Genomic DNA, 13139 nt, shown 5'->3' on the forward strand with positions numbered 1-13139 from the left:
CCATACCATACTTTCGAGGAACCGGCCTTCGTCCAAGTACAAGAAAGGAAGGAATCGAACCCTCACATGCTGGTTTCAAGCCAACTGCATTAACCGCTCATGCTTCTTTCTTATGAGACGTTAGTAAACCAATTACATAGCCTTGTCAAGACTAAATCACAGGTAAAAATCCTGTACATCTCATGTGGCCAACCACTCCCAACTAGGATTCCAAGACGCCTCATCACCCATCATAGAAGAACTCGTTGAATTCCACGACCACGCCCTAATCGTTGCCCTAGCTATCTGCAGCCTAGTTCTCTACCTTTTAGCCCACATACTAACAGAAAAACTCTCGTCCAATGCTGTAGACGCCCAAGAAGTAGAGCTGATCTGGACAATCCTACCTGCTATCGTCCTGGTACTCCTCGCCCTCCCATCCCTACAAATCCTCTACATAATGGACAAAATCGACGAACCAGACCTCACCCTAAAAGCCATCGGCCACCAATGATACTGAAGCTACGAATACACAGACTTCAAAGACCTATCATTCGACTCCTACATAGTGCCCACCCCAGACTTACCCAACGGCCACTTCCGACTGCTAGAAGTTGACCACCGCGTAGTTATCCCAATAGAATCCCCCATCCGCGTGATCATTACTGCAGGAGACGTACTCCACTCCTGAGCAGTCCCAACGCTCGGAGTTAAAACAGACGCAATCCCAGGCCGACTAAACCAAACTTCATTCATTACCACCCGGCCTGGGATTTTTTACGGACAATGCTCAGAAATTTGCGGGGCTAATCACAGCTACATACCCATTGTAGTAGAATCAACCCCACTCCCACATTTCGAGGCCTGATCGTCCCTTCTATCATCATCCTAATCATTAAGAAGCTATGCAACAGCACTAGCCTTTTAAGCTAGCCAAAGAGGGACTTCCCCCTCCTTAATGATATGCCACAGCTTAACCCCGCACCATGATTTTCAATCATAATTATAACCTGATTAACCCTAGCACTCCTCATCCAACCAAAACTACTAGCCTTCACCACAACCAACCCCCCATCAAATAAGACCTCCCTCACTACCAAACCCACACCATGATCCTGACCATGAACCTAAGCTTCTTTGACCAATTTTCCAGCCCCAATCTATTTGGCATCCCCTTAATCCTACTATCCCTACTCTTCCCAGCCCTACTATTCCCGTCCCCAAACAACCGATGAATCAACAACCGCCTTTCTACTATCCAAACATGACTCCTTCACCTAATCACAAAACAACTAATAGTCCCACTCAACAAAAATGGCCACAAATGAGCCATAATATTTACATCCCTAATAATCATACTTCTTACAATCAACCTTCTAGGCCTCCTTCCATATACATTCACCCCAACCACCCAACTATCTATGAACATAGCCCTAGCCTTCCCACTATGGCTCGCCACACTACTAACAGGCCTACGAAACCAACCATCAGCCTCTTTAGCCCACCTATTACCCGAAGGTACCCCTACACCCCTAATCCCCGCACTAATCCTGATCGAAACAACCAGCCTACTAATCCGCCCCCTAGCCCTCGGAGTCCGCCTTACAGCCAACCTTACAGCAGGACACTTACTCATCCAACTCATCTCTACAGCCTCCATTGCATTAATACCCACCCTTCCTGCAGTATCCATCCTAACAATAATCATCCTACTACTCCTAACCATCCTAGAAGTAGCAGTAGCCATAATCCAGGCCTACGTCTTCGTGCTCCTTCTAAGCCTATACTTACAAGAAAACATCTAATGGCACACCAAGCACACTCATACCACATAGTTGACCCAAGCCCTTGACCAATCTTCGGGGCAGCCGCCGCCCTACTCACAACCTCAGGATTAATCATGTGATTCCACTACAACTCATCCATACTACTAACCCTAGGCCTCATCTCAATACTCCTAGTAATACTCCAATGATGACGAGACATTGTACGAGAAAGCACCTTCCAAGGCCATCACACTCCCACAGTCCAAAAAGGCCTACGATACGGCATAATCCTTTTCATCACATCCGAAGCATTCTTCTTCTTAGGGTTCTTCTGAGCGTTCTTCCACTCGAGCCTGGCCCCAACCCCAGAACTAGGAGGCCAATGACCCCCAACAGGAATTAAACCACTCAACCCGATAGAAGTCCCCCTACTAAACACAGCCATCCTACTAGCCTCAGGCGTTACCGTAACGTGAGCCCATCACAGCATCACAGAAGGAAACCGAAAACACGCCATCCACGCCCTAACCCTAACGATCCTCCTGGGATTCTACTTCACAGCCCTACAAGCAATAGAATACCACGAAGCCCCATTCTCAATCGCCGATAGCGTCTACGGATCTACCTTCTTCGTTGCCACTGGATTCCACGGACTCCACGTAATCATCGGATCCTCCTTCCTGACCGTCTGCCTCTTCCGACTGATCAAGTTCCACTTTACATCAGACCACCACTTCGGATTCGAGGCAGCAGCCTGATACTGACACTTCGTAGACGTCATCTGACTATTCCTCTACATAACCATCTACTGATGAGGATCTTGCTCTTCTAGTATATTAATTACAATTGACTTCCAATCTCTAGAATCTGGTATAAACCCAGAGGAGAGCAATGAACGCACTCATGTTCATATTCGCCCTATCATCAATCCTAAGCGCCGCCCTAACCGCATTAAACTTCTGACTCGCCCAAATAAACCCCGACTCAGAGAAACTCTCACCGTACGAATGTGGATTCGACCCACTTGGATCTGCTCGATTACCATTCTCAGTCCGATTCTTCCTCAGTAGCCATCCTGTTCGTCCTATTCGACCTAGAAATCGCCCTCCTACTCCCCCTGCCATGAGCCGTCCAACTCCAATCCCCCCTAATGACCCTCACCTGAACTGTAGCGATCCTCCTTCTCCTAACACTCGGACTGGCCTACGAGTGAATTCAAGGGGGCCTAGAATGAGCAGAATAACAGAAAGTTAGTCTAACCAAAAAGATAGCTGGTTTCGACCCAGCAGATTACAGCCAACCCTGTAACTTTTTTATGTCGCCCCTACATTTAAGCTTCTACTCAGCCTTCATTTTCAGCGGACTAGGACTAGCCTTCCACCGAACCCACCTAGTATCCGCCCTACTATGCCTTGAAAGCATAATATTATCGATATTCGTAGGCCTATCAATATGATCCATCGAAAACCAAGTCTCCTCATTCACCATGGTACCAATTCTCATGCTAACCTTCTCAGCGTGTGAGGCGGGCACAGGCCTGGCCATCCTAGTAGCCTCCACCCGCACACATGGCTCCGACCATCTACACAACCTAAACCTCCTGCAATGCTAAAAATCATCCTACCCACAATCATACTTCTTCCAACAGCCCTGCTGTCTCCACCAAAATTTCTATGGACTAACACCACCTTATACAGCCTCCTAATCGCTGCCCTAAGCCTACAGTGATTAATCCCAACCTACTACCCCTACAAATTTTTATCCAACTGAACAGGAATTGACCAAATCTCATCCCCCCTCCTAGTACTATCCTGCTGACTACTCCCACTCATAATCATAGCAAGCCAAAACCACCTGCAACAAGAACCCCTACAACGCAAACGAATCTTTATCTCAACCTTAGTCGCAGTCCAGCCATTCATCCTACTAGCCTTTTCCACCACAGAACTAGCACTATTTTACATCTCATTTGAAGCAACCCTCATTCCCACCCTAATCTTAATCACCCGATGGGGGAACCAACCAGAACGCCTAAGCGCTGGCATCTACCTGCTATTCTACACGCCAGTAAGCTCTCTACCCCTGCTAATCACAATCATACACCTATACGTGAAAATTGGCACCCTGCACCTGCCAACCCTACAACTAACCCACCCAACCCTATCCACCTCATGGACAGGAATACTATCAGGTCTAGCACTGCTCATAGCATTCATAGTAAAAGCCCCACTATACGGCCTACACCTCTGACTGCCAAAAGCCCACGTAGAAGCACCCATCGCAGGCTCAATACTCCTCGCCGCCCTACTACTAAAGCTAGGAGGATACGGAATTATACGAGTCACTCTATTTATGGGCCCACTGTCCAACCTCCTGCACTACCCCTTCCTAACCCTGGCCCTATGAGGCGCCAAAATGACTAGCTCAATCTGCCTACGACAGACAGACCTAAAATCACTAATCGCTTATTCATCCGTTAGCCACATAGGCCTAGTTATCGCCGCAGGAATAATCCAAACCCACTGATCATTCTCAGGGGCAATGATCCTAATAATTTCCCATGGACTAACTTCCTCCATACTATTCTGCCTAGCCAACACAAACTATGAACGTACGCACAGCCGAATTCTACTACTCACACGAGGCCTACAACCTCTCCTACCACTCATAGCTACCTGATGATTGCTGGCCAATCTAACAAACATAGCCTTACCCCCAACAACAAACCTCATAGCAGAGCTAACCATTATAATCACCTTATTCAACTGATCTGCCTTCACGATCATCCTAACAGGAATCGCAACCCTACTAACCGCCTCCTACACCTTATTCATACTACTAATGACCCAATGAGGCTCAATCCCCTCCCACATCACATCTATGCAAAACTCAACCACGCGAGAACACCTGCTCATAACACTCCACATTATCCCAATATTCCTCCTAATCCTCAAACCCAAACTGATCTCCGGAATCCCCTCATGCAAGTATAGTTTAAACCAAACATTAGACTGTGATTCTAAGAATAGAAGTTCAAACCTTCTTACCTGCCGAGGGGAGGGTTTAACCAACAAGAGCTGCTAACTCTTACATCTGAGCCTAAAACCTCAGCCCCCTTACTTTTAAAGGATAACAGCAATCCACTGGTCTTAGGAACCACCCATCTTGGTGCAAATCCAAGTAAAAGGAGTGAACCCCACACTACTAATCAACTCCCTCACACTACTCACGCTGACAATCCTCCTAACCCCAATCATCCTGCCATTTCTATTTAAAAACTTTAAAAACACCCCACAAGCCACCACCCGCGCTGTTAAAACCGCATTCCTAATTAGCCTAGCCCCTACAACCGCATTCATCTACTCGGGAGTAGAATCTGTCACCTGCCACTGGGAGTGAAAATTCATTATAAACTTTAAAATCCCCCTGAGCCTAAAAATAGACCAATACTCAATAACATTTCTTCCAATCGCCCTATTTGTAACATGATCAATCCTACAATTCGCCATATGATACATGGCCTCAGAGCCATACGTAACAAAATTTTTCACCTACCTACTGACATTCCTAGTCGCCATACTCCTCCTAACAACCGCAAACAACATATTCCTCCTATTCGTAGGCTGGGAAGGAGTACGAATCATGTCCTTCCTTCTCATCGGCTGATGACAAGGCCGAGCAGATGCCAACACCGCCGCCCTACAAGCCGTAATCTACAACTGAATCGGAGACGTCGGACTGATCCTGAGCATAGCATGACTAGCTTCAACATTCAACACCTGAGAGATCCAACAAGCCGTACACCCCCACCAAACCCCAATCCTCCCCCTCATAGGATTAATCCTCGCAGCCGCAGGAAAATCCGCCCAATTTGGACTCCACCCATGACTGCCCGCAGCAATAGAAGGCCCCACCCCAGTATCAGCCCTACTGCACTCCAGTACCATAGTAGTAGCCGGAATCTTCCTGCTCATCCGCATGCACCCCCTGCTAGCCACCAACCAGACAGCCCTAACTGCCTGCCTATGCCTAGGTGCTCTATCAACCCTATTCGCTGCCACATGTGCCCTAACCCAAAATGACATCAAAAAAATCATTGCTTTCTCAACATCCAGCCAACTAGGACTAATAATAGTCACTATCGGACTAAACCTCCCACAACTAGCCTTCCTACACATCTCAACCCATGCCTTCTTTAAAGCCATACTATTCCTATGCTCAGGGTCTATCATCCACAACCTAAACGGAGAACAAGATATCCGAAAGATAGGAGGCCTACAGAAAATACTCCCAGTCACTACTTCCTGCCTAACCATCGGAAACCTGGCGCTGATAGGAACCCCATTCCTAGCCGGATTCTACTCAAAAGACCTCATCATCGAAAGCTTAAACACATCATACCTAAATACTTGAGCCCTACTCCTAACCCTTATAGCCACAGCATTCACCGCAACCTACAGCATCCGCATAACCATCCTAGTCCAAGCTGGACAAACCCGAATCCCCCCAATAGTATCAATAAACGAAAACAACCCACTAATCACCGCCCCCCTAACCCGACTCGCCCTAGGCAGCATTACAGCAGGAATAATCATTACCTCTTTCATCACACCAACCAAAACCCCCCCAATAACCATACCCCTTATCACCAAAACCGCTGCCATCCTCATAACAATCCTAGGAATCATCCTAGCCCTAGAACTATCGAACATAACACACACCCTCACTCACCCCAAACCAAACCCCCTCATAAACTTCTCCTCTGCATTAGGGTACTTCAACCCCCTAGTACACCGATTCTTCTCCAAAAACCTACTAGAAAAGGGACAAAACATTGCCCTACACTTGATCGACCTCTCCTGACTCAAAAAAATAGGGCCAGAGGGCCTTGCTGAACTACAAGTAGCCGCAAGCAAAGCCGCAACCTCAATACACACAGGGCTAATTAAGGCCTACCTAGGATCCTTCGCCCTCTCCATCCTGGTAATAATCCTAATAACACACAGACTCACTAATGGCCCCTAACATCCGCAAATCCCATCCCCTACTAAAAATAATCAACAACTCCCTAATCGACCTACCCGCCCCCTCCAACATCTCTGCCTGATGAAACTTCGGCTCCCTTCTAGCCATCTGCTTAGCCACACAAATCCTAACAGGCCTGCTACTAGCCATACACTACACCGCAGACACTTCACTCGCCTTCTCCTCAGTAGCTCACACATGCCGAGACGTCCAGTACGGATGGCTCATCCGCAACCTCCACGCCAACGGTGCTTCGCTCTTCTTTATCTGCATCTACTTACACATCGGACGAGGCCTCTACTACGGCTCCTACCTATACAAAGAAACCTGAAACACAGGAGTAATCCTCCTACTCACCCTAATAGCAACTGCCTTCGTAGGGTATGTCCTACCATGAGGACAAATGTCATTCTGAGGGGCCACCGTAATCACCAACCTATTCTCAGCCATCCCGTACATTGGGCAAACTCTAGTAGAATGAGCCTGAGGAGGATTCTCAGTAGACAATCCAACCTTAACCCGATTCTTCGCCATCCACTTCCTACTGCCCTTCCTAATTGCAGGAATCACCCTAGTCCACCTAACCTTCCTACACGAATCAGGCTCAAATAACCCACTAGGAATCGTATCAGACTGCGACAAAATCCCATTCCACCCATACTTCTCCATTAAAGACAGCTTAGGGCTTACCCTAATAATCACCCCTCTAATAGCACTAGCCCTATTTTCACCGAACCTCCTGGTTCTTGGAATCCTAGTTGGGAGTGGTTGGCCACATGAGATGTACAGGATTTTTACCTGTGATTTAGTCTTGACAAGGCTATGTAATTGGTTTACTAACGTCTCATAAGAAAGAAGCATGAGCGGTTAATGCAGTTGGCTTGAAACCCATCCCCAGTGGTGCAAGTGCACTCTCTGAACTCACTGAAGTGCATCCCCAGTGGTGTCAGTGCAATCTCTGGACTCACTGCAGTGCATCCCCAGTGGTGCCAGTGCACTCTCTGCACTCACTGCACTGCATCCCCAGTGGTGCCAGTGCGCTCTCTGGAGTCACAGCACTGCATCCCCAGTGGTGCCAGTGCACTCTCTGGACTCACTGCACTGCATCCCCAGTGGTGCCAGTGCACTCTCTGGACTCACTGCACTGCATCCCCAGTGGTGCCAGTGCACTCTCTGGACTCACTGCACTGCATCACCACTGGTGCCAGTGCACTCTCTGGACTCACTGCAGTGCATCCCCAGTGGTGCCAGTGCACTCTCTGGACTCACTGCACTCCATCCCCAGTGGTGCCAGTGCACTCTCTGGACTCACTGAAGTGCATCCCCAGTGGTGCCAGTGCACTCTCTGCACTCACTGCACTGCATCCACAGTGGTGCCAGTGCGCTCTCTGGAGTCACAGCACTGCATCCCCAGTGGTGCCAGTGCAATCTCTGGACTCACTGCACTGCATCCCCAGTGGTGCCAGTGCACTCTCTGGACTCACTGAAGTGCATCCCCATTGGTGCCATTGCACTCTCTGCACTCACTGCACTGCATCCCCAGTGGTGCCAGTGCACTCACTGGACTGACTGCACTGCATCCCCAGTGGTGCCAGTGCGCTCTCCGGAGTCACAGCACTGCATCCCCAGTGGTGCCAGTGCACTCACTGGACACACTGTACTGCAACACAGGTGGTGCCAGTGCACTCTCTGCACTCACTGCACAGCATCCCCAGTGGTGCCAGTGCATTCACTGGACTCACTGGACTGCATCACCAGTGGTGCCAGTGCACTATCTGGACTCAATGCACTACATCCCCTGTGGTGCCAGTGCACTCTCTGGACTCACTGCACTGCATCCCCAGTGGTGCCAGTGTACTCTCTGGACTCACTGCACTGCATCCCCAGTGGTGCCAGAGCACTCTCTGGACTCACTGCACTGCATCCCCAGTGGTGCCAGTGCACTCTCTGGACTCACTGCACTGTATCCGCAGTGGTGTCAGTGCACTCTCTGTACTCACTGAAGTGCATCCCCAGTGGTGCCAGTGCACTCTCTGGACTCACTGCACTGCATCCCCAGTGGTGCCAGTGCAATCTCTGGACTCACTGTAGTGCATCCCCAGTGGTGCCAGTGCACTCTCTGGACTCACTGCAGTGCATCCCAAGTGGTGCCAGTGCACTCTCTGGACTCACTGTACTGCATCACCAGTGGTGCCAGTGCACTCTCTGGACTCACAGCAGTGCATCCCCAGTGGTGCCAGTGCACTCTCTGGACTCACTGCAGTGCATCCCCAGTGGTGCCAATGCACTCTCTGGACTCACTGCACTGCATCCCCAGTGGTGCCAGTGAAGTCTCTGGACTCACTGCACTGCATCCCCAGTGGTGCCAGTGCACTCTCTGGACTCACTGCACTGCATCCCCAGTGGTGCCAGTGCACTCTCTCGAGTCACTGCACTACATCCCCAGTGGTGCCAGTGCACTCTGTGGACTCACTGTACTGCATCATCGGTGGTGCCAGTGCACTCTCTGGACTCACTGCACTGCATCCCCAGTGGTGCCAGTGCACTCTCTGGACTCACTGCACTGCAGGCCCAGTGGTACCAGTGCACTCACTGGACTCACTGTACTGCATCACCAGTGGTGCCAGTGCACTCTCTGGACTCACTGCAGTGCATCCCCAGTGGTTCCAGTGCACTCTCTGGACTCACTGTACTGCATCTCCAGTGGTGCCAGTGCACTCTCTGGACTCACTGCACTGCATCCCCAGTGGTGCCAGTGAGCTCTCTGTACTCACTGCACTGCATCCCCAGTGGTGCCAGTGTACTCACAGGATTCACTGCACTGCATCCCCAGTGGTGCTAGTGCACTCTCTGGACTCACTGCAGTGCATCCCCAGTGGTGCCAGTGCACTCTCTGGACTCACTGAAGTGCATTCTCAGTGGTGCCAGTGCACTCTCTGGGCTCACTGAAGTGCATCCCCAGTGGTGCCAGTACACTCACTGGACTCACTGCACTGCATCCCCAGTGGTGCCAGTGCACTCTCTGGACTCACTGCACTGCATCCCCACTGCTGCCAGTGCACTCTCTGCACTCACTTCACTGCATCCCCAGTGGTGCCAGTGCACTCTCTGGACTCACTGCACTGCATCCCCAGTGGTGCCAGTGAAGTCTTTGGACTCACTGCACTGCATCCCCAGTGGTGCCAGTGCACTCTCTGGAGTCACTGAAGTGCATCCCCAGTGGTGCCAGTGCACTCTCTGGACTCACTGCACTGCATGTCCAGTGGTGCCAGTGCACTCTGTGGACTCACTGTACTGCATCCCCACTGGTGCCAGTGCACTCTCTGGACTCACTGTACTGCATCCCCAGTGGTGACAGTGCACTCTCTGGACTCACTGTAGTGCATCCCCAGTGGTGCCAGTGCACTCTCTGGACTCACTGCACTGCATCCCCAGTGGTGCCAGTGCACTCTCTGGACTCACTGTACTGAAGCCCCAGTGGTGCCAGTGCACTCTCTGGACTCACTGCACTGCATCCCCAGTGGTGCCAGTGCACTGTCTGGACTCACTGCACTGCATCCCCAGTGGTGTCAGTGCACTCTCTGGACTCACTGTACTGCACCCCCAGTGGTGCCAGTGCACTCACTGGACTGACTGCACTGCATCCCCAGTGGTGCCAGTGCGCTCTCTGGACTCACTGCATTGCATCCCCAGTGGTGCCAGAGCACTCTCTGGACACACTGTACTGCATCCCCACTGCTGCCAGTGCACTCTCTGCACTCACTTCACTGCATCCCCAGTGGTGCCAGTGCACTCTCTGGAGTCACTGCACTGCATCCCCAGTGGTGCCAGTGAAGTCTTTGGACTCACTGCACTGCATCCCCAGTGGTGCCAGTGCACTCTCTGGACTCACTGCAGTGCATCCCCAGTGGTGCCAGTGCACTCTCTGGACTCACTGCACTGTATCCGCAGTGGTGTCAGTGCACTCTCTGTACTCACTGAAGTGCATCCCCAGTGGTGCCAGTGCACTCTCTGGACTCACTGTACTGCATCCCCAGTGGTGCCAGTGCACTCTCTGGACTCACTGCAGTGCATCCCCAGTGGTGCCAGTGCACTCTCTGGACTCACTGCAGTGCATCCCCAGTGGTGCCAGTGCACTCTCTGGACTCACTGCACTGTATCCGCAGTGGTGTCAGTGCACTCTCTGAACTCACTGAAGTGCATCCCCAGTGGTGTCAGTGCAATCTCTGGACTCACTGCAGTGCATCCCCAGTGGTGCCAGTGCACTCTCTGCACTCACTGCACTGCATCCCCAGTGGTGCCAGTGCGCTCTCTGGAGTCACAGCACTGCATCCCCAGTGGTGCCAGTGCACTCTCTGGACTCACTGCACTGCATCCCCAGTGGTGCCAGTGCACTCTCTGGACTCACTGCACTGCATCCCCAGTGGTGCCAGTGCACTCTCTGGACTCACTGCACTGCATCACCACTGGTGCCAGTGCACTCTCTGGACTCACTGCAGTGCATCCCCAGTGGTGCCAGTGCACTCTCTGGACTCACTGCACTCCATCCCCAGTGGTGCCAGTGCACTCTCTGGACTCACTGAAGTGCATCCCCAGTGGTGCCAGTGCACTCTCTGCACTCACTGCACTGCATCCACAGTGGTGCCAGTGCGCTCTCTGGAGTCACAGCACTGCATCCCCAGTGGTGCCAGTGCAATCTCTGGACTCACTGCACTGCATCCCCAGTGGTGCCAGTGCACTCTCTGGACTCACTGAAGTGCATCCCCATTGGTGCCATTGCACTCTCTGCACTCACTGCACTGCATCCCCAGTGGTGCCAGTGCACTCACTGGACTGACTGCACTGCATCCCCAGTGGTGCCAGTGCGCTCTCCGGAGTCACAGCACTGCATCCCCAGTGGTGCCAGTGCACTCACTGGACACACTGTACTGCAACACAGGTGGTGCCAGTGCACTCTCTGCACTCACTGCACAGCATCCCCAGTGGTGCCAGTGCATTCACTGGACTCACTGGACTGCATCACCAGTGGTGCCAGTGCACTATCTGGACTCAATGCACTACATCCCCTGTGGTGCCAGTGCACTCTCTGGACTCACTGCACTGCATCCCCAGTGGTGCCAGTGTACTCTCTGGACTCACTGCACTGCATCCCCAGTGGTGCCAGAGCACTCTCTGGACTCACTGCACTGCATCCCCAGTGGTGCCAGTGCACTCTCTGGACTCACTGCACTGTATCCGCAGTGGTGTCAGTGCACTCTCTGTACTCACTGAAGTGCATCCCCAGTGGTGCCAGTGCACTCTCTGGACTCACTGCACTGCATCCCCAGTGGTGCCAGTGCAATCTCTGGACTCACTGTAGTGCATCCCCAGTGGTGCCAGTGCACTCTCTGGACTCACTGCAGTGCATCCCAAGTGGTGCCAGTGCACTCTCTGGACTCACTGTACTGCATCACCAGTGGTGCCAGTGCACTCTCTGGACTCACAGCAGTGCATCCCCAGTGGTGCCAGTGCACTCTCTGGACTCACTGCAGTGCATCCCCAGTGGTGCCAATGCACTCTCTGGACTCACTGCACTGCATCCCCAGTGGTGCCAGTGAAGTCTCTGGACTCACTGCACTGCATCCCCAGTGGTGCCAGTGCACTCTCTGGACTCACTGCACTGCATCCCCAGTGGTGCCAGTGCACTCTCTCGAGTCACTGCACTACATCCCCAGTGGTGCCAGTGCACTCTGTGGACTCACTGTACTGCATCATCGGTGGTGCCAGTGCACTCTCTGGACTCACTGCACTGCATCCCCAGTGGTGCCAGTGCACTCTCTGGACTCACTGCACTGCAGGCCCAGTGGTACCAGTGCACTCACTGGACTCACTGTACTGCATCACCAGTGGTGCCAGTGCACTCTCTGGACTCACTGCAGTGCATCCCCAGTGGTTCCAGTGCACTCTCTGGACTCACTGTACTGCATCTCCAGTGGTGCCAGTGCACTCTCTGGACTCACTGCACTGCATCCCCAGTGGTGCCAGTGAGCTCTCTGTACTCACTGCACTGCATCCCCAGTGGTGCCAGTGTACTCACAGGATTCACTGCACTGCATCCCCAGTGGTGCTAGTGCACTCTCTGGACTCACTGCAGTGCATCCCCAGTGGTGCCAGTGCACTCTCTGGACTCACTGAAGTGCATTCTCAGTGGTGCCAGTGCACTCTCTGGGCTCACTGAAGTGCATCCCCAGTGGTGCCAGTACACTCACTGGACTCACTGCACTGCATCCCCAGTGGTGCCAGTGCACTCTCTGGACTCACTGCACTGCATCCCCACTGCTGCCAGTGCACTCTCTGCACTCACTTCACTGCATCCCCAGTGGTGCCAGT

At 52.0% G+C, this 13139-nt stretch overlaps 1 long non-coding RNA gene across 2 annotated transcripts in view; it reads right to left on the minus strand.

The window, feature by feature from the left end:
- Window positions 1–3084: 3084 nt before the first annotated feature.
- The window catches only part of LOC308197140, a 384945-nt gene continuing 374890 nt past the window's right edge, over window positions 3085–13139 (minus strand). For both annotated transcript variants that reach the window (XR_013952625.1, XR_013952626.1), the window contains one exon: window positions 3085–4570. This is a non-coding gene — a long non-coding RNA (uncharacterized lncRNA). The remainder of the gene's footprint in view (window positions 4571–13139) is intronic.

The sequence above is a fragment of the Anser brachyrhynchus genome (assembly GCF_964034855.1).
Source record: "Anser brachyrhynchus genome assembly, chromosome: 6".
Classification (NCBI taxonomy): Eukaryota; Metazoa; Chordata; class Aves; order Anseriformes; family Anatidae; genus Anser; species Anser brachyrhynchus.